Raw genomic sequence first — 25,777 nt, 5'->3', positions numbered from 1 at the left:
AGATGGAGGGGACAGTCCCTCTCACCATCCCTTGCCATGGCAGTGGGGGCTGCAGGGTGAGGACCATGTGTGGGGCAGAAGGATGCAGCAGATCACAGCTGCCTGGCCCCAGCTGGGGTCTGCAGCCTCAGAGGGGCAGCAGTAAAAGAAGATTAAGGCTGAATTCTCCATAGATGTGATGTTTCTTGTGTAATTTGTGCCCTGTACTTGCCTGTGGGGTCAGATGGGCTGTGGCACCGTGTCCTGGGGACAGGGTCCTGCCTCCTAGGGTCCTGCAGGGAAGGAGGCTCCGGGTCCTTGCTGCCTGATCCATCACAAATTTACAGCCAGAGAAGGGTGCAGGGAGAGGTGGTCCCCGGGTTTAGGGCAGGAATAAGGCAGAGGTCTCACAGCAGAGCCAGGGAGAGCAGTGGCCCCAGGCACAGCAGCTTGGTGCTGAGGAGCTGTGATGGGGGGGCTGGTGGGAAATTCCCAATTCCTTGGAGCATCCCCGTCACCTCTGCAATCAATCACCTGCAGCAGCAAAACCCAGGAAACCACTTAATAATCCCAAATAATCCCACAGGAAAATTTACAACAGCAATCATGTAATTTATCTGACAGATGCTCCTGAGGGCAGGGGAATTTCCTCAAATAACCACATCCAAGGAAACCTCCATCCTTGAATGGGTTTCCAGCTTCCTTGCAGGCTGCCTTGCCCGGGGCTGAGGGACCCCTGGGGACAGTCTGGGAAGTCACCTGCTCCTGCCCCAGCCTGGCAGGATAACCCTGCAGTCAAGGAGCAAAGCTGGGGCAGGAGGTGCTTGGCCTGGTCCATGGTTCCCACATGTCCAGACTTGGAAAGTGCATCCCCTATAAAACTTGGAGGTCAACTTCTGGACAGCTTCTAGACAAATATACCCCTTTTCTTTGCTTTACAAATGGATCATCAAAGATAGAAGTGTCTCCTGGTCCTTGCTTCCTGACAACCCCTACCTAGAGAGCATGGGACAGAACAGCTCAGAGGTGAGGAGAGCTGAGCTTCCCCTCCAGCCTTGACCCAGCCCTGTGTGGAGGATAATGGAAAGGAGCTGAAGGATCCTTCTGTCACCTTGTGCTGGGACAAATGTTTGTGACTATTCTGTGAGTAGAAGCTCCAGGAGCCCAGCAAAGCCACCACCTTGTCAGGAGCCCGCAGAAAACCACCAGAGACACCACAGATCCAGGCAAGGGAAGGACCCCTCGAGATGTTAAACCTACAGCTGGCCACAGCAAGCCCAGAGCTGCTCCGACAGCAGGTGGGACTGATTTACTGGGATGGACCAAAGCCCTGCATCCTCCTACCCAAGACCCCCCATGGCTAATCCAGTTAATTGCTCCTCTAATGACCTTTTAAAGACTGCTTCCAAAACCCGTGCAGTGGATGCCTTGCTCCTGCAGCCACGCAGAAGAGTCTTTGTCTCTGGGTTTGTGGCATGGGGTGGCTCAGCATCCGGAGGGAACCCCCCTGCCCCTGCCTGCCAGAGGGGCAGCACCCCCAGCAGCACCCAGCCGGGCAGCTCGGCTGCATCCCGCTCTGCGAGAGGATGGAAACACTTGGCATTCCTTCAGAGTGAAGGGATTCCTTCCTTCCTGCTCCCAAGCTGTCCCGGTGCCTGTCCCCGTGGGCATGGCAGGCGTGGATTCCCGGGGGCTGAACAGCCCAGGCCCGGGCACACATCCCGAAGGTGCTGGGATGCTGGGGTGTTCCGGGCAGGCTGTGCTGCTGCTGGATAATGAGCAGGATTTGGGAAGCTCCAGGGCTCCTGTGCAGGGGATGGGGAGCAGCCTGCAGGCTCGGAACCGCGCACCCTGCCAGCCCGGGCGGGGAGAGGAGGGGAGGGGAGGCTGCACCTCCTGCTGCAAATCCCCCAGCTTGGAGGAATCACATTTGCAAGAGGAGCAGGAAACACTGGAGCTCTGCATCCCCGGCGAAAAGCTCGGAACTCGCTGCCCTTTGCAGGCAGAGGTGTGGTGGTGGTGCTGGTGGGAGCTGCTGTGCAGCAAAGGGCAAAGTCACAGCTCCAGCTGCAGGGGACACGGTTCAGGTCCCAACCACCACTATAGGGACAGAGCCCAGGAGCCTGTGCCCACCTCCTTGCAGAGCTCAGGAGCACTCAGGACCTCTCTGTAAGCAGGAGCACATCCTGGGTACCACCAGGTCCCAAATGGTGCTTCTGGTCCAGGGACATTGGGAAGGAGAAAGGCTCAGGCACCCAAAGAGCTGGTGTCCCAGCAGGAGAGTTGGCTGTGGATCAGCCTCTGTCTTTCCCACTGATGTTCTGTGAAACCCATCAAAGTATTTATTCATTTGTTTCGTTTTCTCATTGCTTTCCTTTGCATTTCTCTCCATGCATCCTGGTGCAGAGCTGGCCATGCACCCCAGGTGGGGGCAAGTCCCCCGTGGGCAGTGGGAATGGCCAGAGCACAGAGGAGTCTGCCAGGGAGGCTGTCACAATCCCTCTTCATAGAGGCTAAAATATCACTATTATTATTATTATTATTATTATTATTATTATTATTATTTCTTTAAATCAGATCAGAAGGCAGTGATCTCAAGGATTGTGCTTGGTGAGGGCTGCTAGCAGCAGGGTTGTGCTCCAGGTGATGCTTGACCTCATCTGTCTTCAGCTGAGCATCCTGCACTCACAGGGGTTCATCCTGTGCCCAGGAGGATTTGGGAACAGACAAGCTCAGGATGCAATCCTGTGTTCCAGAGGGGTCCTAGTACTGAAATCAAGGAATGCTGAGTTCATGCTCAACCCAACAGAGTTCATGGTGACCATGTGAGGGGGCTGGGTGGGGATGGGAGCATCCCAGTTTGGGTGTCACTCATGCAGTGAAATACCAACACTGGGAGAGTTCTCCAAGTCCTCCTGTCCAACTCCCAGCAATCACACTCCATAAATGATAAAACAGATGTGGCCTGGATTAAGACTGGACTGGTAGAAGAATTTCCATTATAGAATCGTACAGAGTCATTCTGTCTTTACTGAGTCCTGTTTTGGGGCCCACAAAATTGAGAAGCCAGAGAGGCTTCAGCAACAGGTGGCCAAGACTGGCTAAGATTGGCCCAGGGCCTTCAAATCCAGGTGGAGGAGCTGGGCTGTTTGGTTTTTGTGGGTTTTTTTAGGAGCTGATCTACAGGTGCTGGAAGGGCAGTAACAAGGGGATGCAGTGCAATCCTTGTCAGTGCCTGGAGCAAAAAACACAGAATGTGTTCTGAAAGATTCATGTGGGATATTAGGAAAACCCTTTCCCTGGGAGGACACTGCAGCCTTGGCACAGGTCACCAGGAAGGTGGAAGAATGGCTGGCTGAGGAGGGTATGAGGTAGCCACGAGGTAGCCATGGCTGATCTCATCTTGTGTTGGTCACCAGTACCATACTGGGAAGGGACCTCTGGAAATCTCTAACAAAACTTCCTGCACACCCTTCTCACCACCACTTCTGCAATTCCATAACAAAAGTGTATAAAATGTCCTCCCAAATGATATTTGCCAGATGAATTCTCATCCAGGAGGGATTTATTTGTGTCTTGCTTTACCATTTCCTAACATCCTGCCTGTCCATTGCACGTGCTTAGCAATGATTTACTTCTCTGCCCTTAGGTGTTTTTTTGAGACCAACAGACCAAGAAGTTGGTACTCTGAAAATAAGCTGCTTTGTTTTCCTGGTCATACAGGACCAATTAATTCCACCTGTACAGACATTCTTCATACAGAGGCTAAGGGAGGGAGGGTAGAACAAAGGAAAGTGTTCACTGGCCAAGGGTTGACCAGCACAGGATGAAAAGAAAAAGATGAGGGCCAGGCATGGGTGGTGGGACTGGGAAAAGGAACACTTCATACGTGTTGACCTTCTAGAAGCAGGAAAAGGATCTGAACCTGCGGGAAAGGAGAGACAAAACCTAAGGTGGGATCTCAGCAGTGCCATCCACAGGTGAGGAGGGAGGGAAAAAGAGGGAGAAGATTGGGCTGGAGCAAATGAGAAAGGATAAATGAGGATGCTGTGGAGGAGAAAGTCCTGAAGTCCTGCCCTGCGGGGGGGCAACACGGAGCAGCGGTCTGTGCAGGAGGTGTGGGTGTGGGTCTGTGACAGCTCTGTGTCCCCTGGCTGTGTCAGTGACACCGGTACCTTCAGAACACACCAGCACTGCCCGGGGGTGCCACCTGCTCTGCCCCGGAGCCCTCGGGGCCAGGAGAGCCCTGAGGCCAGGGCAGCACCCGGGGGAAGCCGGGCTGTGCCGAGGGACCTGCAGGAGCAGGGGACACCCCAGTGCCAGGTGGTGCGGGACAAGCCAGGAATTCAGGGCAGTGCCAGCATCCCCGATGGGCACAGCAGGCGGGATGGCTGCTCCGCACTCACTGCACTCCCTGCACCCCGTTAATCAGCCCGAGTCCCAGCAGCTCATTAGCTGTGGCAGGGTTTCCTTTGGTGCCGGAGCAAACCTGCCCAGAGCACCCCAGCAGCAGCTCTCAGGACAGGGCACTCCCTGCTGCCTCCCCAGCCGGGCACAGCACCCACGGCTCTTGTCAGACACCGGGACCGGGTGCTGCTGGGCCGGGCCGGGCCGGGCTGGGGCTGTGCTGGGGCTGTGCTGGGGCTGTGCTGGGGCTGTGCTGGGGATGTACTGGGGCTGTGCTGGGGCTGTGCTGGGGCTGTGCTGGGGATGTACTGGGGCTGTGTTGGGGCTGTACTGGGGCTGTGTTGGGGCTGTACTGGGGCTGTACTGGGGCTGTACTGGGATGTGCTGGGGCTGTACTGGGATGTGCTGGGGCTGTGCTGGGGATGTACTGGGGCTGTGTTGGGGCTGTGCTGGGGCTGTACTGGGACTGTGCTGGGGCTGTACTGGGATGTGCTGGGGCTGTACTGGGATGTGCTGGGGCTGTGCTGGGGATGTACTGGGGCTGTGTTGGGGCTGTGCTGGGGCTGTACTGGTGTGTGCTGGGGATGTACTGGGCTTGTATTGGGCTGTGCTAGGGCTGTGCTAGGGCTGTGCTGGGGCTGTGCTGGGGCTGTACTGGGATGTGCTGGGGATGTGCTGGGGATGTACTGGGGCTGTGCTGGGGCTGTACTGGGCTGTGCTGGGGAGGTACTGGGGATGTAGTGGGGCTGTACTGGTGATGTACTGGGCTTGTATTGGGCTGTGCTGGGGCTTGTATGGGGCTGTGCTGGGGCTGTACTGGGATGTGCTGGGGAGGTACTGGGGCTGTGCTGGGGAGGTACTGGGGATGTACTGGGGCTGTGCTGGGGCTGTACTGGGCTGTGCTGGGGACGTACCGGGCTGCGCCTCACCCGGGGCTCTGGCACTCGGCCCCTCCCCGCCCGGCGGCTCCTCCCGCCCCGGCCATTCCGCAGGGGCCGCACCCGGGAGCCTTCGCACCTCAGGAGGCCACGAGGCCGCCAGGGGAGGCAGCGCCTGAGGGGAGAGGAGTGATGGGGGGGTCAGTGACGGGGGGGCCAGTGACGGGGGTGGCAGTGGTGGGCGGTCAGTGATGGGACAGGAGCGGTGATGATGTGAGGCTGGGGGCTCCGCGGTCCCGTTACGGGCGGGCAGCACCGCGGGTCCGGTCCCGGCTTTGGGGAGGGGGAGGGGGCGGTGACATCCGGGGACTCACGGCGGGCGCGGACGTGGAGGGCGCGGGCGGGGCGGGGGGGGGCGGCGCGCGGGGGCGGCGGCTCAGCCAATCGCGGCCGCGCTCTCATCGGCGCAAACAGGAGCACAATGGGGAGAGCGGCGGGCGCGCTGCAGCCAAGCTTGGCGCGGGCGCCGCGCGGCTGACGGGCCGGCCCGCCAATGGGAGGCGGCGCAGGGCGGCGGGCAGCCAATGGGCGGCGGGCGGGGGCGTGCCCGGGCGAGGTTAGGGTGTCCTTGCAGGGTGCTGGGCTAAACTTCACCAAATAATAGCTGTTTGTATTTGGGCGGCCGAGGAGCCATTTTAGGTAAGTTCTGCCCCGAACTTTTGGGTTCCCCGCCCGGCGCGGCCGGGGGCGGCGGCGGGGCGGGGGGCGGCGGCGGGGCCGTGCCGGGGCGGCGCTATGAATGAATTCGGCGGCGGCGGCGGCGGCGCGGGCCGCGGGGCGGGCGGCGGGGCCGGGGCGGCCGCCGGCCCTGTCATGGCTCCGGCTGCGGGGCCGGGCCGAGCCGGCCGCGGGGGAGGGGCGGCGGCGGTGGCGGCCCCGCGGGTCCCTCCTGCCGGCCCTTCCCCGCCCCCCCCCCGCCCCGGGGCCGGCGGGCAGAGTGGGGAGGGGGGTTGGGTCGCGCCGCGGCCCCGCTCGCCGGCTCGGCGTGCCGCTCGCCCCCGAGCTCGGGGAGGGCCGGGCCCAGCCGGCGCCGGGCCGGCAGCTCTGAGCCCGGCACCCCCCGCGGCTGCGGTGGCCCCGGGGGCGGGCGGGGGGCCGGGGGCGGAGGCGGGGCGGGCTCCCCCGGCGCCGCGCGGAGGCTCCTCCCGGCCGGGGAGGGGGGAAGCGCGGCCCCCGGCCCCGCACCGAGCTGCGCGGCCGCCGCGGCGGGCGGGATGCGGGGTGCCGGGAGCCTGCCCGCGGGGCGCAGCTTCCCGCCGTCATCCCGGCCGCAGTGCTCCCGGAAAATAGATAATTAAGTCTTTAAACTTCGCGGGCGGGGGAGAAGCGGGTCCCCGTGCTGGCTGGAGGCCCCCGGGGCACGGCGTTCCGGCTGCCCGCTCCCCGCCGAGCCAGGCCCCCGGGGCGCTGGGCAGGGGTCCGGTGAAAGGACCCTTCCCTCCGCTGCGGACCGAGAAGGTCCCCGGTACCGGCGGGTCCGTCCCGCTTCGCCCGCCGTGCGCGGAGCATCCGCGGGTCTGTTGTGACATTGCAGCCATGTCAGAGCCCGGCATCGCGGTCACGTCGGAGTCGCGTCTCGCCTGCGCTGCAGTCACCATCGCTGCTGGCCCCACGCAGCCGCGCGTCCCTCGTGGTTCGGGGCTGCCGGGGGGGAATCTCCCTGTTCTTACCAGTGGCGATCCAGGCGGATTTTAGTCTTGATCAATGGGGTTTGTAGGGGAAAGGCTGCGAGAGGAGCGCACGCAAGCGGAATAGGGAAGGATGAAGGGAAGTCGTCTGCTGGCGCTGCTGCCCGCTGTGCAGCCCCTCTCGGAGCTGATCAGGTTCTCTCTGTTTATCGATTTGCCTCCCTGGGAGCTCTGCTAAACTCCCAGGCAAGTCGGAGACCGCGGGGGTCATGCGGGCTGCCTCAGCACACGGGGAGTGGGGGCTGCTGCTGGCTCCTGATACCTCGGAGCTATTCAGTAATTTTGCTATGAAAAGTGCTTGGTCTCTCTTCAGTGAGCTGGGGTGCTTTTAACCAAAAGCCGAAGGTTTTTCGTTGTTTACCTCTTGCTTGAGGCGTGCAGCAAATGCTTTTGGGGAAGCAGAATGAGGGGAAAGGGGTGGAGATGTCTTGCTCTGGTTGTGCAGAAGTCCCCAGCACCCCTTGGCAGGCACTGGTCACTCTGGGGATCCTTGTAGGCAGACAGATGTGGGTTTAGGTGTTAGATGTTTATCCCTGGGCCCTTCACTTTCAGGGCCACAGATCTGTGGCAGCTGGTGCTGCCTGGATCTTTTCAACTGGTCTGGGGTCAATGGGATTAGGGGATTGCCAGAGGAGGGGGGGCACTGAGCTCTCCAGGTATTTTCCCCACCATGCAGTGTTGCTTTTGGGCCCCGTTTGGGTGGTGGCCCAGGAGCAGGTGCTGCTTTACCTCTCCTCTTGCCTCCTTTGTTTACCTTGTTTACTCGGGAGCTCTGCTGCGCTGCTTTGCAGAGGAATTGTTTTGGTCCAGCTGTTGCAGTATGAAGCAATAACAGTGTATTTTTTCTCTGGGAGTAAATTCCTGGGAGTAAATAGGTTGTTTCTCTTGAGGCTTCTGGCCTCCAGCTGGTTGGTTTTGTTCAGGGCTGCCACTGGGTTCCGTTCCTGCTTGTTTAGTGGAAAATTGATTCCCCTTCCACTACAAAGCTTAATGTTTTTGTCCGTTTGCTTTTGGAAAGCTAATTCTGCCTGTCATCTCCAGACTGGTGCAGCTGCCTAAACTTGCAGGTCCTTCAGGAGCACCGGACAGGCTGCTGAGTTCCCTGGGCTGCAGAGATGGGAAGTGCAGAGGGCTGAGGCTGATTGAATGTTGCCCCCCGAGTACCTGGAGCTGTAAAGCCTTACAGCCAGCAGAGTGGTATCCAATCAAAATGTCTGCCTTTGGGGCAGGACTGAAACTGTGTTTGTATTCTTGGAATAAAAGCCAAAGTCAATGGGAGGACTTGGGAGAAAGTCTGATCTTGGTTCATTTTCACTTTTGTGAAGTTTGAAACCCATCACCCCGCAGCTGGGGCTGTTTATTTCTGCCTTTTGTCTTTCTCCTCCAAGCAGAAATCTCAGTTACCCTGTTGCTGACAAGGAACTTGCAGGGGGCTGGGATGAGTGTGTTAAGAAGTGACCTGTGCAGAGCTGTGAAAGGAAGGCAGCTGTGGAATGCTGCACATCTCTTCGGGGAGGTGCAGCCAGGGTCCCTCCTTACCTTGTTCTGAGCAGAGCTCTCTGGTTTGGGACTGTGCACCTTCTTCATGGTGAGGGTTGAGTGCTCCCACTGTGTCCTGTGTGTGGGCATCAGGGGAAGTGGCTCTGTGTAAGATGCTGGCCTTGGAGCAGCTGGCCTGGGTATGCCAGTGTTGGCCCTGCAGGTCAGTGCCGTGGGCATTCTCAGGTCTGCTGATCTCTGCTGGCTCAGTGGAGGAGGCTCTCTGAGGAATGTCTTGTTTTCCTGACTGCTTTTTGCCCTATTTTTTTAACAGGGAGCAAATCTCTGCCTTCCCCTCCCCCCTCTAGAAGTGTAATCTCAATAGTTTTTAAGATTTAGTCATTTCGCAAGAGCTTCTCCAAAGACAAACTTTTACAGGAGAATAATATAAAGTGTTTTGTGGCTTCTGTTATTTCAAAAGGGGTTTGTACAAGCGAGTGGACTTGTTTTTTTTGCAAGAAGGGAAGGTTGAGAGCTCAGCTGCCAGAGCAGGCCTTTGTTTTTTGTAAGAAGCTGTGGTGTCCTGGTCTGTCTGGGGTGTGCAGAGATAAGAGCTGGTATCATGCACATCAGCTTGCAGGAGAAGCTTTGCCCTTGTGAAGGGTGGGAGAGGGTTGATCAGCCTTGCACTGTGAGGGAGCCCTTGGTGCAGGAATGTGGGCTCGGTGTGTTGGATCTGAAGAGCAGGCATGCGTAGGGAGGCTTCTCTGAAATTGCCTTAAAGAGACACTGGCAAAAGAGATGTCTTAAAGAGACCACTGCTTTTAGTGGTTCAGTGTCTCGCTGGGTTTCAGCAAAGAGGTTTTGTTTTCATTGCTTCTTTACATAGCACTGAAAGCATTTCTTGTCCCTCATCCCCAGTTTCCTGCTTGGGACAGTGGAGTCAACCTCTGGCAGTGATGACTTTGCCCTGGTCTGTGGAAGCAGAGGCAGAGCTGTTGTTTGGGGCCAGCGAGCTGTGTAAAGGGAGGGAAGGTGGTCAGGGAGAATGGTTTATGAGAAGCTGAGTAGCAGTGTTTGCCAGGGGCAGTGCTGGGGACAGCACACAGGGTTTGGATGCTGGGTTCTCAGCACCCTAAACCCCCGTGAAAACACAGAGAGGCTGCACCCTGGGAGCAGTGTTGATGTCAGTGCCTGCATTGCCAGCGTGGTGCTGGTGGGTCCAGAATCCTGCAGGAGAGCAGAGGGCTCCTGTGTAGCACACAGGAGTGTGTGTGCTGGGAGCTGGGAGCACTCTGCCCTCCCAGCCAGCCTCAGGCACCAGCCCCTGCTGGAAGTAACAGAGCTGGGCAAAGCTGAGCAGACCATCAGCAAAAGGGGAAAACTGTGATGCTGCTGTGCCTGTCAGCTTGGCACATGAGGAGACTCTGATTTTGCTTTCTAATATCTCTGCTGGTGCAGTATGTTTTCCTGTGATAGGACAATGCTTTCAACTTTCCCTTATATGGGAAAATCTGGTATGCAGCCTCCCAACCCGCCAATATGTGCCTAATAATTTTTAGCATTGTTCTGTTGGATGTGTCCAGCCCAGCCTAAGAAGTAGGAAAGCCCTGGGATGGCGTGGCCAGGTTTTTATGTCTGAGGCAGGTCCCTGACAGGTATCTGAGGGAAGGTGGTGGCTGTGCTCCCGGGAGCGCCTGAGCACAGTTGGCTCCTCGGGAAGTCAGGTAAAGCTGGGAGAGTTGGGTTCCCTACACTGCCCTTGGGCCCAGTGCTCAGAGAGGAGCTGAGGACCTTGCTGGAGTTGGCACCGAGGAGGTCAGAGGGTGCTTGACCCATCCTTCCCCCCGGGGAGAAGTTCTGCCCGAGGTGAAGTGTGCACCCTGCTTCTGTACTGCAGGATGCTGCCTCTAGGGGATTCCCAGCCTGTCATCAGTCCAAACCCTGCTCCAACGGAAGCAAAACACTCTTTTCAGCCCAGAACAGAACCTGAGAAGTGTGGGAACCGAGTCCTAGTCCCTCTTTGTTTCTCCTGTGGGCACTGGAGGTGTGCCTGTGGGGGTATGGCCTGAGGAGGGAGGTGTTATCACCATGCTGAGGTGTTGCCTTGGCCCTGGGCTGTACATCACGTTTTCCAGCCTTGGTTTCCCTGCGGGGGATGCTGCTCAGTAGCAGTCTGATGGTGATAGGATTAACATCTCTCCTGGCAGGTACAGCAGGGCTGTAGTCCTGCCCTCACCCTGGCTCTGTGCAGCCCTCAGCTTGCACTCTGTAGGTAATGTTAGCTGGTCGGCTGGTTCGGGGTGGTTTGGGTTGTTTGTTGTTTTTATTTGTTTTGGTTTGCTTGGGTTTTTGGTTGATTGGTTATTTTGTGTTGTTTGTTTTTTTTTTAACTTGTGTTTTAACTGGTGAGATTAACTTTACCTCTCTTCTGGTGGAGTTTTCTGATGCCTGTCTGGCTCTGCCATGTGGCTGGTTGTCTGGGTTGCAATGCAGGTAATTCATTGCATCCTTTTGGGGTGACTGTGCCAAGAGCAGGGGAAAATTGGCTTGTCAGTGTCAATTTGCAGCATATTTGTGTTTCTTAAGTGTTTCCATAAGAAGTCCCTGTCCCAGGGTGCCCAGAGAAGCTGTGGCTGCCCCATCCCTGGCAGTGTTCCAGCCCAGGTTGGATGGGGCTTGGAGCACCCTGGGCTGTGGGAGGTGTCCCTGACCATGGCAGGGGTGGCACTGGGGGAGCTTTAAGGTCCCTTCCAACCCAAACCAGTCTGGGGTTCTGTGAAAGAAGTGGGGGATGTGGGGAGCCCTGCATCACATCTGAGAGGCAGGAGGCAGTGTCTGGGCTCAGGCTGCGGGTCCCTCCTGACCTGAGGGACAGGCAGGCAGTGGAGTATCTGTATCTTTCAGTATTTTCTGTGATCCTAAAGCTTGTGTTTCAGTTGCAGCCTGGGAACTCCTGCTCAGGACCTCAGTTGGGGAGGGCAGGAGTGTGCTGAGGGCCCAAAGCCCGTGCAGGTGGCTGGGGAAGGCACCTCCCTGGCCTCTGCACTTACTGCCCTGCAGGACCCTCACCCCATCTCATCTCTTCAGAGGGGGAAGCAGGACTTTAGCTAATTGAAGGACTTCAGGTACCAGGCCCTAACAAATAGCCCCTCACTAGGGACCAAAACTAGGAATTTTTATTCCTAGTGCACTAGGAATAGACATTTGTTATCTGGATGTGGTTGAGATTCCTTCAAGAAACTTCAGCTGTCAAACCTCTTTGCAGAAGTCATGAAAGTAATTAGATAACTAAATTGTTTTCTGTGCTTTCTTTTTTTCATTTTGTGCTTTAGCTTCAGCTCAATGGCTGCCTTTGAAGGTTAATTCCAGCATGAGCAGTGTGCTACAGGGCTGGTACAGAGTTGTGGGGGACTTTCACTTTTTTTTTTTTTTTTATGTATAGGTAGGTGAAGTGTTGGTTCTTTAAGAAACATTAATGCTCTGTTATATATGTGCATCGAGGCAGAATTGAAGTTAGTCCTACATAGCAGAATAAACATTAATGCTTTGCTATAGACGTGCTGTGAAAGCTGCTATTTTTGTGTGAGCTGCTGCCTCGAGTTCTCCAAGCCTTGTGCACAGAGCACCTTTAACCCTAAATGTTTCATCTGCTTTGGTTGAGCTTAAAACATCCTTAAGATAAAATGCAGCTTAAATGTTAGATGTCTGTTTACCGAGGGCCAGGGAAGAGCCATTCTCTCTGGATGACTCCTGTGTGCTGGCTCAGGGAGGGAGGGCAGTGGGTGTGGGGAGGCACAGCCTATAGCTCCTATTTGTATGCTGCTCTGCTTGTTGCTTTAGGGCAAGCAAAGCCCTGTTTCTCAGTGATCTTTCTGAGTCCCCGTAGGGCGCCCCTCACCAGGGTATCTGAGCTTTTCCCGGCATGCACTTTTGTGCATACATCAAGGCAGGTTGCTCTGCTCTGCCGCAGACAGCAGACTGCTCTGTTTGTTCTCTGGGCTGTGATGTTGTGGGGAGGCTGAGTGAGGCCAGGCTTGTGCTTACTGGGAAGGTGGTGAGGTTTGTGGTTACCCTGATTTCTGCAGAGAAGTGGTTACAGATTTGTGGGCCAGTCACAGGGACTGCTCCACCTCCTTGCTCTGGAGGATGAGGATTTCAGTCTGAGAATGACATTGCTGTTTTGGAGTTGGGCCAGTCCCACACTGGGCTTTGAGAGTGAGGACCAGGGTCCTGACTCTGGAAGGCAAAGGGAGGAGGGGGTCACTATGGCACAGACACTGTTTGAAGCTTTAGGAGCTGGATTTTCCATGGGAATGGCTTCTCCAGGAGCTGTGCAGTGAGTGCTGCCCTGCAGGCTTGCAGCCCTGTGTGTCTGAATGGGTAAAGCTATGCCCAGGTCTGATGGGGCATTCTGTACTCTGTGGGATGTGGTCATCTGCAGGGGCTGCTCTCTGGCTTCTAGAGAGGCTTTGCACTGTCTGCTGTGTTGAATGGAGTGACACTGGGGAGGAGGAGTTCTGCACAGTGCTTCTAAATACTTTGCTGGATCCAGCTCTACATCTGCTGAAGGAAGGGGTCAGAAAACAAGTCAGTTATCCAGAGAGAAGAGATGTGGAAATGTGTTGGTATGGACTTCTGATGGGTATGTGCAGTCAGAGTGGGTAAGGACACGTGGAACAGAAGTGCTGCTGTGTCCAGAGTTTGCTTTCCTGGCCTTTGTGTTGCTACATGACAACACAGACTGGTGTCTGTGGAACCACCAGGCAAGCAGGGACAAGGGCATTGGTAGTTTGGTGCAGCTGGTGCTGGGTGTTTGCCTGCTGGCTAAGCTGACCCCTTGGAGATGGTGGTAGTTGGCCAGGAGGTTCCCAGACATGATGGCCTGGCTCAGGAACAGTGTGGCCAGCAGGTCCAGGGAAGGGATTCTGCCCCTGTGCTCAGCCCTGGGGAGGCCACAGCTTGAGTCCTGTGTCCAGTTCTGGGCCCCTCAGCTCAGGAAGGAGATTGAGGTGCTGGAGCAGGTCCAGAGAAGAGCAAGGAGGCTGGGAAGGGATCCAGCACAAGTCCTGTGAGGAAGGGCTGAGGGAGCTGGGGGTGTTGAGGCTGGAGAAGAGGAGGCTCAGGGGAGACCTCATCACTCTCTCCAACTCCCTGAAAGGAGGTTGGAGCCAGGGGGGGGTTGGGCTCTTTTCCCAGGCAACTCTCAGCAAGACAAGAGGGCACAAGAGGTCTCAAGTTGTGCCAGGGGAGGTTTAGGTTGGACATTAGAAAGAATTTCTGTACTGAGAGGGTGATCAGCCATTGGAATGGGCTGCCCAGGGAAGGGGTGGATTCTCCATCCCTGGAGATATTTCAAAAGAGCCTGGATGTGGCACTCAGTGCCATGGGCTGGGAACCACGGGGGGAGTGGAGCAAGGGTTGGACTTGGTGATCTCTGAGGTCCCTTCCAACCCAGGTGATTCTGTGATTCTATGATTCTCTGTGTCCTAGAGGAACAGAGCTTTACTCCAGGAGAACCCCCCCACAGCTCTGCCTGTTCAGGGTCTGAAGGGCCCTGGTGTGCTCTGAGGCACCAGCTCTGCTTAGACAAAGGGACAAGGTGGTGTCTGCAGCTTGGGCATCCTCTGGCTGTCAGTGTGTGCAGGGCCCTCAGTGCTGGCCCTGACTGAAGGGCTCTGTGAGCTGGGAGAAGAAGGGGCCATCTCTTCAGATGTGCTTTTGGTAGCATTTTACTTCCAGCATATCTGGGCAGGACTTTGGGTGTTTGGAAAGGCTGCCAAAGAGTTGCCTATAACTGGGAGAGGGAACCAAACCTGGCATAGCTGAACTCCAAACACTTGCACATGAGGAACTGGTGAATTTCATTCCAGCACTTCTCTCTCCCTCCTATACTGGAGTGTTTCTTGGGAGGGTGTAAAAGACACAAATACAAGGAAGCATTGAGATGATTGAGAGGAATGGCTCCTTCCAGGTAACAGCTGGACTCTGCAGACTGCTCTTCAAATTATCTCCACCTGAGACTGTGGAAAACTTGGTTCCCAGAGAGTTAAATTCAGAATAAACTGTAAACCCTTGGAGGTGAATGTCAGGGAGCTACAGTCCTTGCAGAACAGAGCAGTTGGAGTTGAGGTGCATGTAAAGATGGGGACCTGAGCACTGTGGGGTAATGGTGCTGCTTGGTTAGGGTCCTCTTGCTCTGCCTTGCATCTGCCTTGTTTTGCTTTCTCTCCCTATTCTTTAGAAACAGGTCTGAGGCTTCAGTATGCAAATTCTAAGGCCTGGAGAACAGCAGATTTCTCTCTGTTGCTATTTTGGGCTGAGGTTTACTAGTTTCTCTTCGGATGTAGAGGGAGAACAGCTGCCATGAGCCATGGGATCTCACCACAGCACACAGCAAGCTCTCAGGCTGTGGCTGTTTGGGACCTTACAGCTTGGTTCCCACAGTGCCTGGCCCTCCCCAGGCAGGGGTCTCGACAGGCAACCTTTCTGCCCTCTCCTGGGGTGGGGTGACCTGGGTTGGCAGTGCTGACAGGGCAGGGGCAGCCTTAGTGTGTGCAGGAGCTTCTCTCCAAGAGGGCAGCATCCAGGAGGTGGCAGGTGACATCAGGACAGACCTTCTGACTGCTGGAGATGGTCTGTACGTGGGGAGCAAGCAGTGCAGCAAAATGGCCTTGTGCTCCTGGAGGTCCCTCCTGCTCCCCCTCCAACTTCTGCTGTGTGTGAGAGAGCTCAGACTGAGCTGAGCTTCCTTTGTCACCTGGGTTTTTAGACCCCTGAGGTCAGGGTGGCCGTGGGGCTGGGCCCAAAGGAGAGCTGCTCACTCATCAATCACACACTGAGGTGTAGCTTGGGATCAGCCTGTGCTCAGGAGCTGTGGTGTGAGATGTGGCCACGATGGGCAAAGCAAAGCAGGCCCTGAGCTCACCTCATGCACCCTGCACCTTCCCCACTCCACTGCCCACACACAGCTGAGGCATTTGGCAAAGCAGTGGTGTCCATCCTGCCCTGGAAATGCTGAAAATGCTGACTGTGCTCTTGTGGCCCAACTGCTGGTGGCTTGGCTACGTTTCCTTCAGCTTCTGGCTTGGATGTGTTTCTTAGAGCACATTCCCAAGGGCTGTTGACTACATCTCTGTCACCGTTTGGAGCTGTGGCTGGTGCTGCTGTGCTGTCCCTGCAGGACATGTGCTTGGGTCTCAGATGTGGTCTTCACATATGCTCACAGCCAAGTCTTGAGGTGCTTTGGAAGTGCTGTTCCATCCTCTCAGCAGCACTGCTCTGAAGCCTGATTTTTATCCCCATTCTAGAGTTGGAAAATAGAGGCACAAAAGGCTCTGATTGCTTTTGAGGAGCTGTGTGCAGTGTGGCAAAGCTGTTTTCTGACAGCTTGAGTTTGCTGTGCAAGGTGTTAACAACAGCAAAAGGGGAAGATCTGTGCTTTCAGGAATACCATCTCAATTTTTGGCCATCTGATGCCTTGGAATACCTTGAGTTCTGTGCTCTTCAGTGTGTAGCTCTGGAGCAGAAACCTTGTAACAGGTTCCTTGAATTGTCCAGCTGTCAGGGTCTGCTGATGGCACTGTCTTTTGTACACCTTTCATACTAATAAAGGTGCTGTGGGCTAAATTATGTGCCTGGTGGCATCTTTACAGGACCAGTGACCTTGAGGATGGACTTGAGCACATAAGTTAAGTTCCAAGTGCTTGTGCATGAGAAATAAAAGGCAGCAGGAAAATGTGCAGAGTGTGCAGGGTGCTGGTTTCTGCTGAAACCTCTGTATCCCTCCTGGTAGCTGGAGAGCAGCTGGGTGGTTTGCCCTGTTGCAAGCCTCTGAAGCAGCTGGTAATAACCCCTGTCCTCCCCCAGGCCCAGTAATTTGGAAAAGGATTTTCTTGTGCTTCTGGGAAGTGTCTCCTCATGACCACTGGTCCAGGAAGACAGGAGCTGAACCTGCAGTCCCATCTCTGCCCAGGGGTGACAGCAGGGCTGCCAGTGAAGAGAGCTTCTAGCACCACGAGTGTGTCCTCAGAGGTACTTTGCCTCTTCCCATCTGACCTGTAACTCGTGCTGTGCTGTTCCACAGGCTTTGCACGGTCTCCTTGGCAGCTTTAGCACATGTGTGAGGCTCCCTGCCTTGTGGAGGGGCTGATTGCCTCAACAGCCCCAGGCTCAGGGAGAGGAGTTGCCTGTGGGGCATCCTTTTGGTTGCTGGGAAGATGGTCCTGGAGCTGTGTGGAGCTGCTGCTGTGAGCAGTGTGCTTCTGAAAGGCAAGGAAAAGCTGGGAGCTCTCCCCCTGATCCCCCCCCTTCCCCAAGGAGAGGCTGATCCCCCTGCAGGGAGCTGTGGAAGTGGCAGGCAGCTGGAAGCTTTGTTGGGTTGCAGAGCTTGTGCTGTCCTGCAGCACATGGTGCATTTCCCCTTGCTTTAAAGTTGGAAATTCAGCACTGGGAGTGTGATGGGAAAAGTGGGAAAGCTTTATGGCCACTGGCACGGGCTGTTCCCTGGACACCCCATTCATGTCCTTCCTTGTTGGTCAACATGCCAGGGCTGGTGAAGAAGTGGTAGGAAAACTTGGCATTGGTGATGGAGAAATGGTTTGTTAAGGTCTGGCAGCTGGGGCAGCTGATTGGGGCTGTGTGGTGGCCTGGACTGAGCAGCACGCCAGAGAATTTTGTGTTTAATGGGGAGCAGAGGCCTGGAAATGCCACATCCGTGGGATGGGCTTTGCTGATGTGGCAGGAGCTGGAGCTGCTGGTGCTCTTGACACAGGAATGGTGCTGGTGAGGTGGTGCCCTGCAGGGAGCCCTGTGTGTGCAGCAGTGCTGCAGCTGTGCACAAAGGCCAGGGCACCTCACCCCTCAAATCCTGACCCCAGCACCACTGAGCCTGCTCATGGCTCTGTCACCCATGGGAGCCCAGCCTGCTGGGTGCCTGCTCTGAGGCTGGGGCGGGCTCAGCCTGTCCCCCTTCTCTCTTCCTTGGCTGTAAAGGTATTGAGCTGGAGAGATCTGTTTTTATTTTTCCAATGTTTTTTACCTCCCTTGTGTTGAGGATTAAAATCCAGTGCCTGGGGCTTGTGAGCAACTGTTTGGAGTGAAACTCTTGGCCTGCTGATCAGAAAACAGCAGACAAAGGCTTGAGAAACCTGTCTGGCTTCTGGCAGCTCATGCACAGCAGGGCAGCAGGGTGATGGAGTGGGAGAGGGTGCACAGGTAACACTGGGTGCATCCCTGGGGTGCACAGGTAACATTGGGTGTATCTCTGGGGTGCACAGGTAACACTGGGTACATCCCTGGGGTGCACAGGTAACACTGGGTGCATCCCTGGGGTGCACAGGTAACATTGGGTGTATCTCTGGGGTGCACAGGTAACACTGGGTGCATCCCTGGGGTGCTCAGGTAACACTGGGTGTATCCCTGGGGTGCACAGGTAACACTGGGTGCATCCCTGGGGTGCACAGGTAACACTGGGTGTATCCCTGGGGTGCACAGGTAACACTGGGTGTATCCCTGGGGTGCACAGGTAACACTGGGTGTATCCCTGGGGTGCACAGGTAACACTGGGTGTATCCCTGGGGTGCACAGGTAACACTGGGTGCATCCCTGGGGTGCACAGGTAACACTGGGTGCATCCCTGGGGTGCACAGGTAACACTGGGTGTATCCCTGGGGTGCACAGGTAACACTGGGTGTATCTCTGGGGTGCACAGGTAACACTGGGTGCATCCCTGGGGTGCACAGGTAACACTGGGTGTATCTCTGGGGTGCACAGGTAACACTGGGTGCATCCCCACTCTGCAGACAGCCACCTCTCAAGCCCCAGTGCTGCTTGGGAGCCTTTGTCCCCTCATTTTCAGCTCACCTGAAAGGTGATGAGAGAAATGCATTTTAGGGTGAGGTCAGACCTGGTTTCCCTCTCTTTAACAAGAAGCTGGGGAGCTGTGCCTCGGTGTGCACACTGCCTGGCCGGGCAGGGCTTTGTGTTTTGTGTTTGCTGAGCAAACCCCAAATCCTTCCCAGCTGTTCTGTTCTCTCTCTCTCCCCTTCTGCTCTTGGTCCCTGCTCACTGCTGTGCTCACTGGAGGCTGAGCAAGCCCTCAGCTCTCAGCCCTGTGGCACTGTGCAGCTTTGAAATAACTGCTGAAGGTCATTGTGGTTACGGGCTTGGATTAGGAGCTGCATTTGAAAACCCTCCAAAGAGGAGCTCTTGCTGCTTTTGCCACGTGAGCTCGTCATGAGAGTCATGAAGCACAGCTGACTGAAGCTGCATCACCGGGGGCTGCATCCAGGCTGCCTCTGCTCTCCTGCTTTTGGGTGCCAACAGAGCATCCTCTGTGCTCGTTGGCTCTGCCCCAAGTGTCTCACCAGCATCTCTGACTGGGCTGGTGCTTCAGGGCTTTCCTGGGAGCAGAAGAGTTGGTGCCGAGATGGCTTTTTGGAGGCAGAATGCTCTGCACCAGCCCTGTATTTCTTGTCCTGTGAAGGAAGTGGCAAGGAGGTTGTGGCTATTCCTTGCCTGCTCCTCTTGTTGCCTGGTGCCTGTTGGGTGGTGGAGTTGGGTGCCCTGGGACAGTGCCATGTGGCTGGCAGGGATGCAGTGGGTGTCCTTGTTGACAGATCTCTTGGCTACTCTGGCCCCACAGAGATCACAGTTCATTTCTACCTTTATTTTTTTTAAAGATTAAAATATTTTAAGACAGAAAATTGCTTGGGGCACAGCTGGGGCTCCCCTGGGGCTGGCTGTTTGTGTGATGCTCTGCCTGGCCTGCCCTGGTCTTGTGAAGGGGTCTTTGCTCCCTGAGGTTGGATTTTTATTTTTTTTTTTACATCCCCCTTCCTCCCCTCACTCCTCTGTCCTGCTCTGGGGAGCAGCGAGGGCATTTGGCACCTCAGAGAAGGCTCTGCTTTGGGGTGCAGTTGGGTCTCACAGGGGTGCAGTTAGGTTCATTGGGGTGCTATTGGGTTCATTGGGGTGCAGTTGAGTCACATTGGGGTGTAGTTGGGTCACATTGGGGTGCTGTTGGGTTTGTTGGGGTGCTGTTGGGTCTCACAGGGATGCTGTTGGGTCACATTGGGGTGCTGTTGGGTCACATTGGGGTGCTGTGTTCATTGGGGTGCTGTTGGGTCTCACTGGGGTGCAGTTGGGTCTCACAGGGATGCTGTTGGGTCACATTGGGGTGCTGTTGGGTTCATTGGGGTGCAGTTGAGTCTAAGGGTGCTGTTGGGTCTCATTGGGGTGCTGTTGGGTCTCACAGGGATGCTGTTGGGTTCACTGGGGTGCTGTTGGGTCTCACTGGGGTGCTGTTGGGTCTCACTGGGGTGCTGTTGGGTTCACTGGGGTGCTGTTGGGTCTCACAGGGATGCAGTTGGGTCACATTGGGGTGCTGTTGGGTTCATTGGGGTGCAGTTGGGTCTCATTGGGGTGCTGTTGGGTTCACTGGGGTGCTGTTGGGTCTCACAGGGATGCAGTTGGGTCACATTGGGGTGCTGTTGGGTTCATTGGGGTGCAGTTGGGTCTCATTGGGGTGCTGTTGGGTCTCACAGGGATGCAGTTGGGTTCATTGGGGTGCTGTTGGGTTCTTCCTTTCTGTATCCTGGGTGTGCAGAGCTGTGGGGCAGCACGGATGCCTGCCGTGGCTCCCCAGCCCCCCTGCCTCACTGCTGCTTTTCTACTGAACTACCGGGTTATTTTTAACTTGGAAAAATCACAACCCGAGCTGTGCATTCTCTGCCCCCAGCAGAGGGCTGGAGCAGGATGCGGGGGAGGCTCAGCGCGGGGCTGGGAACGCGGCTCCCGGGCCCCCCCCGCGGGGTGTGCGGGGCAGGCGGGGCCACGGCTCCGCTGCGCTCCGGTGGAGTTTGTTGGAGCCCGGATTCCCATGGAGGAGGTGAGGAGCAGCTGCAGACACATAAACAAACCCTGGTGCAGCGGGAGGGGGGGGAGAGCCGGGCTCCGGCTGCCTGGGGAGAGGGGCAGCTCCTTCCCCAGGGCCCCCGCGGCAGGGAGCTGGGGGGGGGCTCCTGGTTTGCCCAGCCCAGGCTCTGCTGGGTGTCCCTGGTTCAGCTCGCTGAGAGCTGGAGCCAGGGAGGGAAGGGTCACTCCTTGCACCGGGCATCTCTTCTCCTCCCCCCCTCCTCTAGCTCTGCCCCTTCGGTGCTTTGCAGGCTGCAGTGCTGCTTCCTGCCTGCATCTCCCGGGGTGAGCGGGAGCTCCAAGCCAGGCTCCTGGCAGGACGTTGTCCCTGCAGAGCCCCCTCTCCACGCAGCCCACAGGAATGTGGCTGCCCGAGTCCCTCTGGATTGCAGCACAGACACTCATCTTCAGGCTGAGGCTGTCTGCAGCCCTGCCTGGAAACGGGGATTGATAAAGCAAAGCAGCGAGGCCAGACAGGGAACTGCTGATGTGTCCCTCTCTCTCAGCTGTTTGGGACCTTGGAGAAGCGTGTTTGTTGAGCCAGGTGGGTGAAGGACAGTTCGGGCCCTGAGTTCTGCTCTGTCTGTCCCAGCTGGGTCTGCTCCTGCTGCTCACCTGCAGTGTGGGTGCATCAGGGAGGGAGGGTGGGCAGCTGGTGCCTGGGCCACGCTTGGTGGTTGTCCTGGTGCTTTCTGGCTGCTTGCCAGCAGCAAAGCTACTGAGGCTGGAAAGTGCTCCGGAGACCCCTCTGGTGAGCATGTTCTGCCAGAGCCCTCCTGTCATCTGCTGCTCCGTGGTGTTCCTGGTGATTAAGGCAGGGCAATGCAGCACACATTTCTCTCAGCTGTCCTCAGGCTGCCACAGGCACCCTTTCTCCTTAGGGAATGATTTGTGTTTGCTTCCCAAGGCTGGTCCCTTACCCCAGCACTCTGATCCAGCTTGGCCCAACACTCTTGTGGTCAGTGTGCTGGTGCAGGAGGCTCTCCAGACTGTGGGATGGGTCACACCACAAGATGCTGATGCTGTTCCTGTGCCTCTGACCAGTGCCAAGTCCCAGGGCTCTGGTTGTTCCTGCTGGAGCAGCAGTATTAATGCCTCAGCTCTGCAAAGGCCTGGAAGGTTTCACATGGTGCTTCACCCTCATACAAAAATGATGTTGCTTGGGTCCCTCTGCATGGCAGGGAGTGGCTACTGAACTGCTGTCCCCTCTCCTTCTCAAGGCTGTAAGGTTTGTCACCAGGGAACTGCTGCCCCATGGCTGAGCCAGGGGTTGCTCTTCCCCCAGAGGGCTCCTGGGCACCTTGTGTGAGGCAGTGGGGATGTCCTTGTCACCCCAAAACACTGTGTACACACAGGGACAGCTGCTGACACTGGCAGAGGGGTTGGTGGTGTGGGGTTGGTTGTACTTGTCAGACAATCTTCTGTAAGCTCTCAGGCTGCCCCAGTGCCTGGAGCCCTTTGTTAGTGCTGTGTGTTCAGAAGGGCTGAGCAGGGCCCTGGAGCTGTGGGAGCTGCCTGCAGCTCTGTGCTGCTGAAGTGCTGGCTCCTGCTTCAGAGAGATCTGGATCTTTTCTTCAGCCTCTGCTTTGATCTCTGCAGCTTTTCTCAGGGCAGGTCAGCACATCCTCAGGTACCAGAGCAGTGAGGGGGTGCTGAGCCTCCCCTGGGACAGCTTCAGCCCAGGAGTCTGGCTCTCTGCAGGCCTGGACAGCAGATTTGGACTCAGCACTCCTGATTAATCCCTGCTTTTTCCTTCAAACTGTGCCCAAACTCTTGAGCAGATGCAGCACTTCTTGGGGTGTTTCAGCAGAGCAGGTTGGCTTGTCTGAAAATCAGTGATTTCATGGGATGGCTGTGCCATTCTGTACCTCCCTGCCTTCCTGCTTCCCCTTTGGGGCTCCATGGAAAGTGCTGTGCCTGCTTGGGATCTGTATTTTCAAGGGATTCTCTCTGTAATCAGGACTCTGGGAGGGAGGGAAGAGGAAGGCCACATGATGGTGATGATGATGATGATGATGGTGAGGTGAGTGGGGCTTGCACAGGGCATCTGGAAGGAGGTGTCACCAGGAGGCTGCTGGCAGATGGGGGTCAGACACTTCTTGATGCCCCTAACTCAGAGGAGCTGCTTGCAGGGAGACTTTGTCCTTGTCACCTCACCTGGGCCTGGTGCTGCTCCTGTCCCTGGGAAGGGGACCCTGGGGGGGTACATTGTGTGGGGCAGAGGGTACATTGTGTGGGGCCAGTGCCAGCTGGGCTGGGGCTGAGTGAGGATGTGTGGGTCTGGGTGTAGTGTCCAGGAGTGGCCTTCAGCCTGATGTGTGGGGCTCCTGGAGCCCTTCACTGACTTTGGTAAACTCCAGAATGGGTTCATCTTCCAGTCTGCATGTAGGAAAAGCAGTTGGGAAAACTGCTGTCTCTAAATAATGGCTTTTAGCTCCTGGTGAGCAGCTGAGGTATGGACCCCAACTCCTATTTTCAGAGTGATGTAAGATCCCATTGAGAGCCTCCAATGCCATGGTGTGCTGTTACCTTGGACTGAAAGGAGGTGCTGGAGGGGCTCCTCACCTCAGCCATGGTTCCAGACAGACTGGATGTAGCTTGTTTAGCTTCAAGCAGAGGGCTCTTGCTCCTGGTCTGGGACCCAAGTATCCCTGAGATCTGCTGAGAAGCAAATAAAAGATCTTTGCTGAATTTTTATCACTTCATTGAGATGTGGCACGTGTGTGCAGGTGCTGAGGGGCTTGGTGTGTTACAGGGATGTTTGCCAGGGCTGTGGTCTGAAAATGAGAGAATTGAAATGTATTGTGCAGTGTCACACATCAAGTTAGGAGTGCCCATTCCTGGTGCCCAGGGCTGCAGCCCAAGGCTGCTCCTTGTTTCTGCTCAGCTGCTGCAGCTTTGGAGGCACTTTGGTGCAGAATTACTCCTTAGGAAGTGCAAAGAAAAGAGTGCAGGTTTTCTGGCTGGATTACCACCAGTGTTCCTGGTGCCCACATGCACCTGTGGGTGCCCTGTGTCTTTGAGGAGGTGGCTTCTGGGCACTGCTTTGCTCTTTGAATCCCAAGTCCTGTTGTGCTTCGTTCTTCCCTTGGAGGAAGCCACAATTCCCTTTTGTCCATCCTTCTGAACAGGTCTGACAGTCTCTGAGGACCTGATGGCTGGGTGTTGATTCCTGTTTTAACTGCACACGTTGCTGCCTTGCTGCAGCTTATTTCTACAGATAAAATCTGTTCTTTTTCCTGTCTGAAGATGGAAGCCACCTGCCTCTCCCAGGCAGCTGAATGGCATTGTACTGCAGGGATGAGCTCTAATAAAGTAAAAAAAAAAAAATCCCCATCCCTGCTGCTGCACTGAATAAGGAGCTTTCTTGGGCAAATGCCATCAGTTTCTGCAGATGCTGTGGCCTCTGCCTTGCCTGGGCTAGTAGCCCTTTTGGCTGGCAGTGCCAAGGCCCTGGGCACGACCCATTGGAAGGGGCAGAGCTGTGTTCCCAGGAACCGAGGTGCCAGGGGCTGCCCAGGGGTCAGGGGATGGAGGGCAGGGCAGGGCTGGGAGAGAGCAGCCAGAGGAACAGAGCTGGGAAGTGGAGGCAAAGCAAAAGCAGGATTGGATTCAGAGCTGCTGCCTCCCACCTTCCTCACCACGCTGCAGATGTGATTTCCCCCCAGGAAATGAAAAGTTGCTCTCTGGATAAAAGCGAGGAATAAAACTTTCTTTTTGAAGTGCCTTGGTGTGTCTGTGACTGAGGGGCTGTTGGAGCAGCTGTTCCTGCTGGGACACAACGTGCTTGAAGGGTTATCAGTGAAAGTCTGTGGTGGGGGAACACCATCCTGCACTCAGATTTGTGCTTTCTTTGTCCAAAGGCATCCCTGGGGCCTCTCCTTGTTGGGGGCTGTGTGGGGATCTCTGGAGCAGGGGAGAGGGAAGGGCTGAGGCATGGCTGGAGGTGTCCCCAAGGGAGAGACAGAGGAATCCCATTGCTGTGCCACGTGCCTTGCTGGTTTTGGGGACTGTTCCCAGTTTTTGTGAACCACAGAATTGTATCAGGTTGGAAAAGACCCTTAAGGGCATCAAGTCCAACTGTAAATGTAATGCTGCCAAGGTCACCACTGCCCCATGTCCCTCAGCACCAATTACCATGTCATTTTAATACCTCCAGGGATGTTGACTGTCACTGCCCTGGGCAGCCTGTTCCAGGGCCTGACAACACTTTCAGTGAAGAAATTTCTCCAAATATCCAATCTAAACCTCCACTGGCACAACTTGAGGCTTTTTCCTCTTGTCCTGTCACTCATAGCTTTGGGAGAAGTGACCAACCCCCACTGCACACCCTGCTCCAACCTCTTCTCAGGGGGTTGCAGAGATCCAGGTCTCCCCTCAGCCTCCTCTGCTCCAGGATCAACACCCCCAGGGCCCTCAGCCCCTCCTGGGCAGACTTTGTGCTCCAGACCATTCCCCAGCTCCCTTGCCCTTCTCTGGATGTTCTCCAGCCCCTCAGTCTCTTTCCTGGAGCAAGGGGTCTGAGGCAGACCTAAAGCTCCATCCCCCTGCACTGTTCCATCAGAGTTCTGGTCCTGCTGGGATCCCAAGAGCTGTCCCAGCTTGGCTGATCCTCACCCGTGGTTGTGTTCTATTACATGGAGACCATTTTGCTGGGTATCTTGGTGACTAATGAACTTAAATTATTAGCCCAGCCTCTTTTTGGGGGGATACACTGCAAATTAATGTTAGAGCCCACCCATAGTCCCCTGAAAGTCCTGCAGGACACAGCTGGGAGAGCTGAGAGGTGCAGGTTCCTCCTGTTGCCTGTTCCTGGAGCACCTGACCTGTGGGCTCACTCCTCTGTGTCAGTACCTGCTGTGTTCTCAGCTCCTTGGCTGTGGGGACCATCAGAGCTGTGGGCCAGTCTAATTACAGCTCATTCCCACAAGGTCTGTTTTAATCTAATTCAGTCTTAGGTGGTGTTGGTGTTCTCTGTGATGAAGCTCCTCTGCACAGTAGGAATAATCCTCATTGAGCTCTCACTGGTTTGGAGTGCCTGGGGCTGACTTGTTTCTAAGGTTTCTACAAGAATGGATGTTGTTTTTGAGGAAGAGGTTAGAGAAAAAAGGCAAAATTTGGTCTTTTACTTGTCCTCATAAAAATTCAGCCAGCTCAGCAAAGCATCAGCCTCTGAAAACAAACATTTGATTTTTAAAAATGCTGTTTGTCACTGTGCTCTGTTCCCCTTGTACCTGACTGAAGGAGGGCAGAAGCCTGGTCCTGCCTTTCTGTTGCCTTAAATGGGGAAGTTTTCCTTCTCTCAGACCCTCTCCTCATTCTCCTGCTGAGCCTTAGGGAAGGACCCCCGGGGATTGCACAGGTGAAAAC

At 55.9% G+C, this 25,777-nt stretch overlaps 1 protein-coding gene across 12 annotated transcripts in view; it reads left to right on the top strand.

Moving 5' to 3' along the window:
- The first annotated feature begins 5,843 nt into the window (after window positions 1-5,843).
- Window positions 5,844-25,777, top strand: part of CHD6 (chromodomain helicase DNA binding protein 6) — a 91,701-nt gene continuing 71,767 nt past the window's right edge. For 10 of the 12 annotated variants that reach the window (XM_071760105.1, XM_071760106.1, XM_071760104.1 and 7 more), the window contains exon 1: window positions 5,860-5,963. The gene's annotated coding sequence lies outside the window, so the exon portion shown is untranslated. Of the gene's footprint in view, window positions 5,964-25,777 lie in introns of all 12 variants that reach the window. The other 2 variants (XM_071760107.1, XM_071760102.1) reach the window with 1 other exon arrangement.

The sequence above is a fragment of the Heliangelus exortis genome, chromosome 16 (genome assembly GCF_036169615.1).
Source record: "Heliangelus exortis chromosome 16, bHelExo1.hap1, whole genome shotgun sequence".
In the NCBI taxonomy this organism is placed as follows: Eukaryota; Metazoa; Chordata; class Aves; order Apodiformes; family Trochilidae; genus Heliangelus; species Heliangelus exortis.
This window is presented reverse-complemented; position numbering and strand designations above follow the sequence as displayed.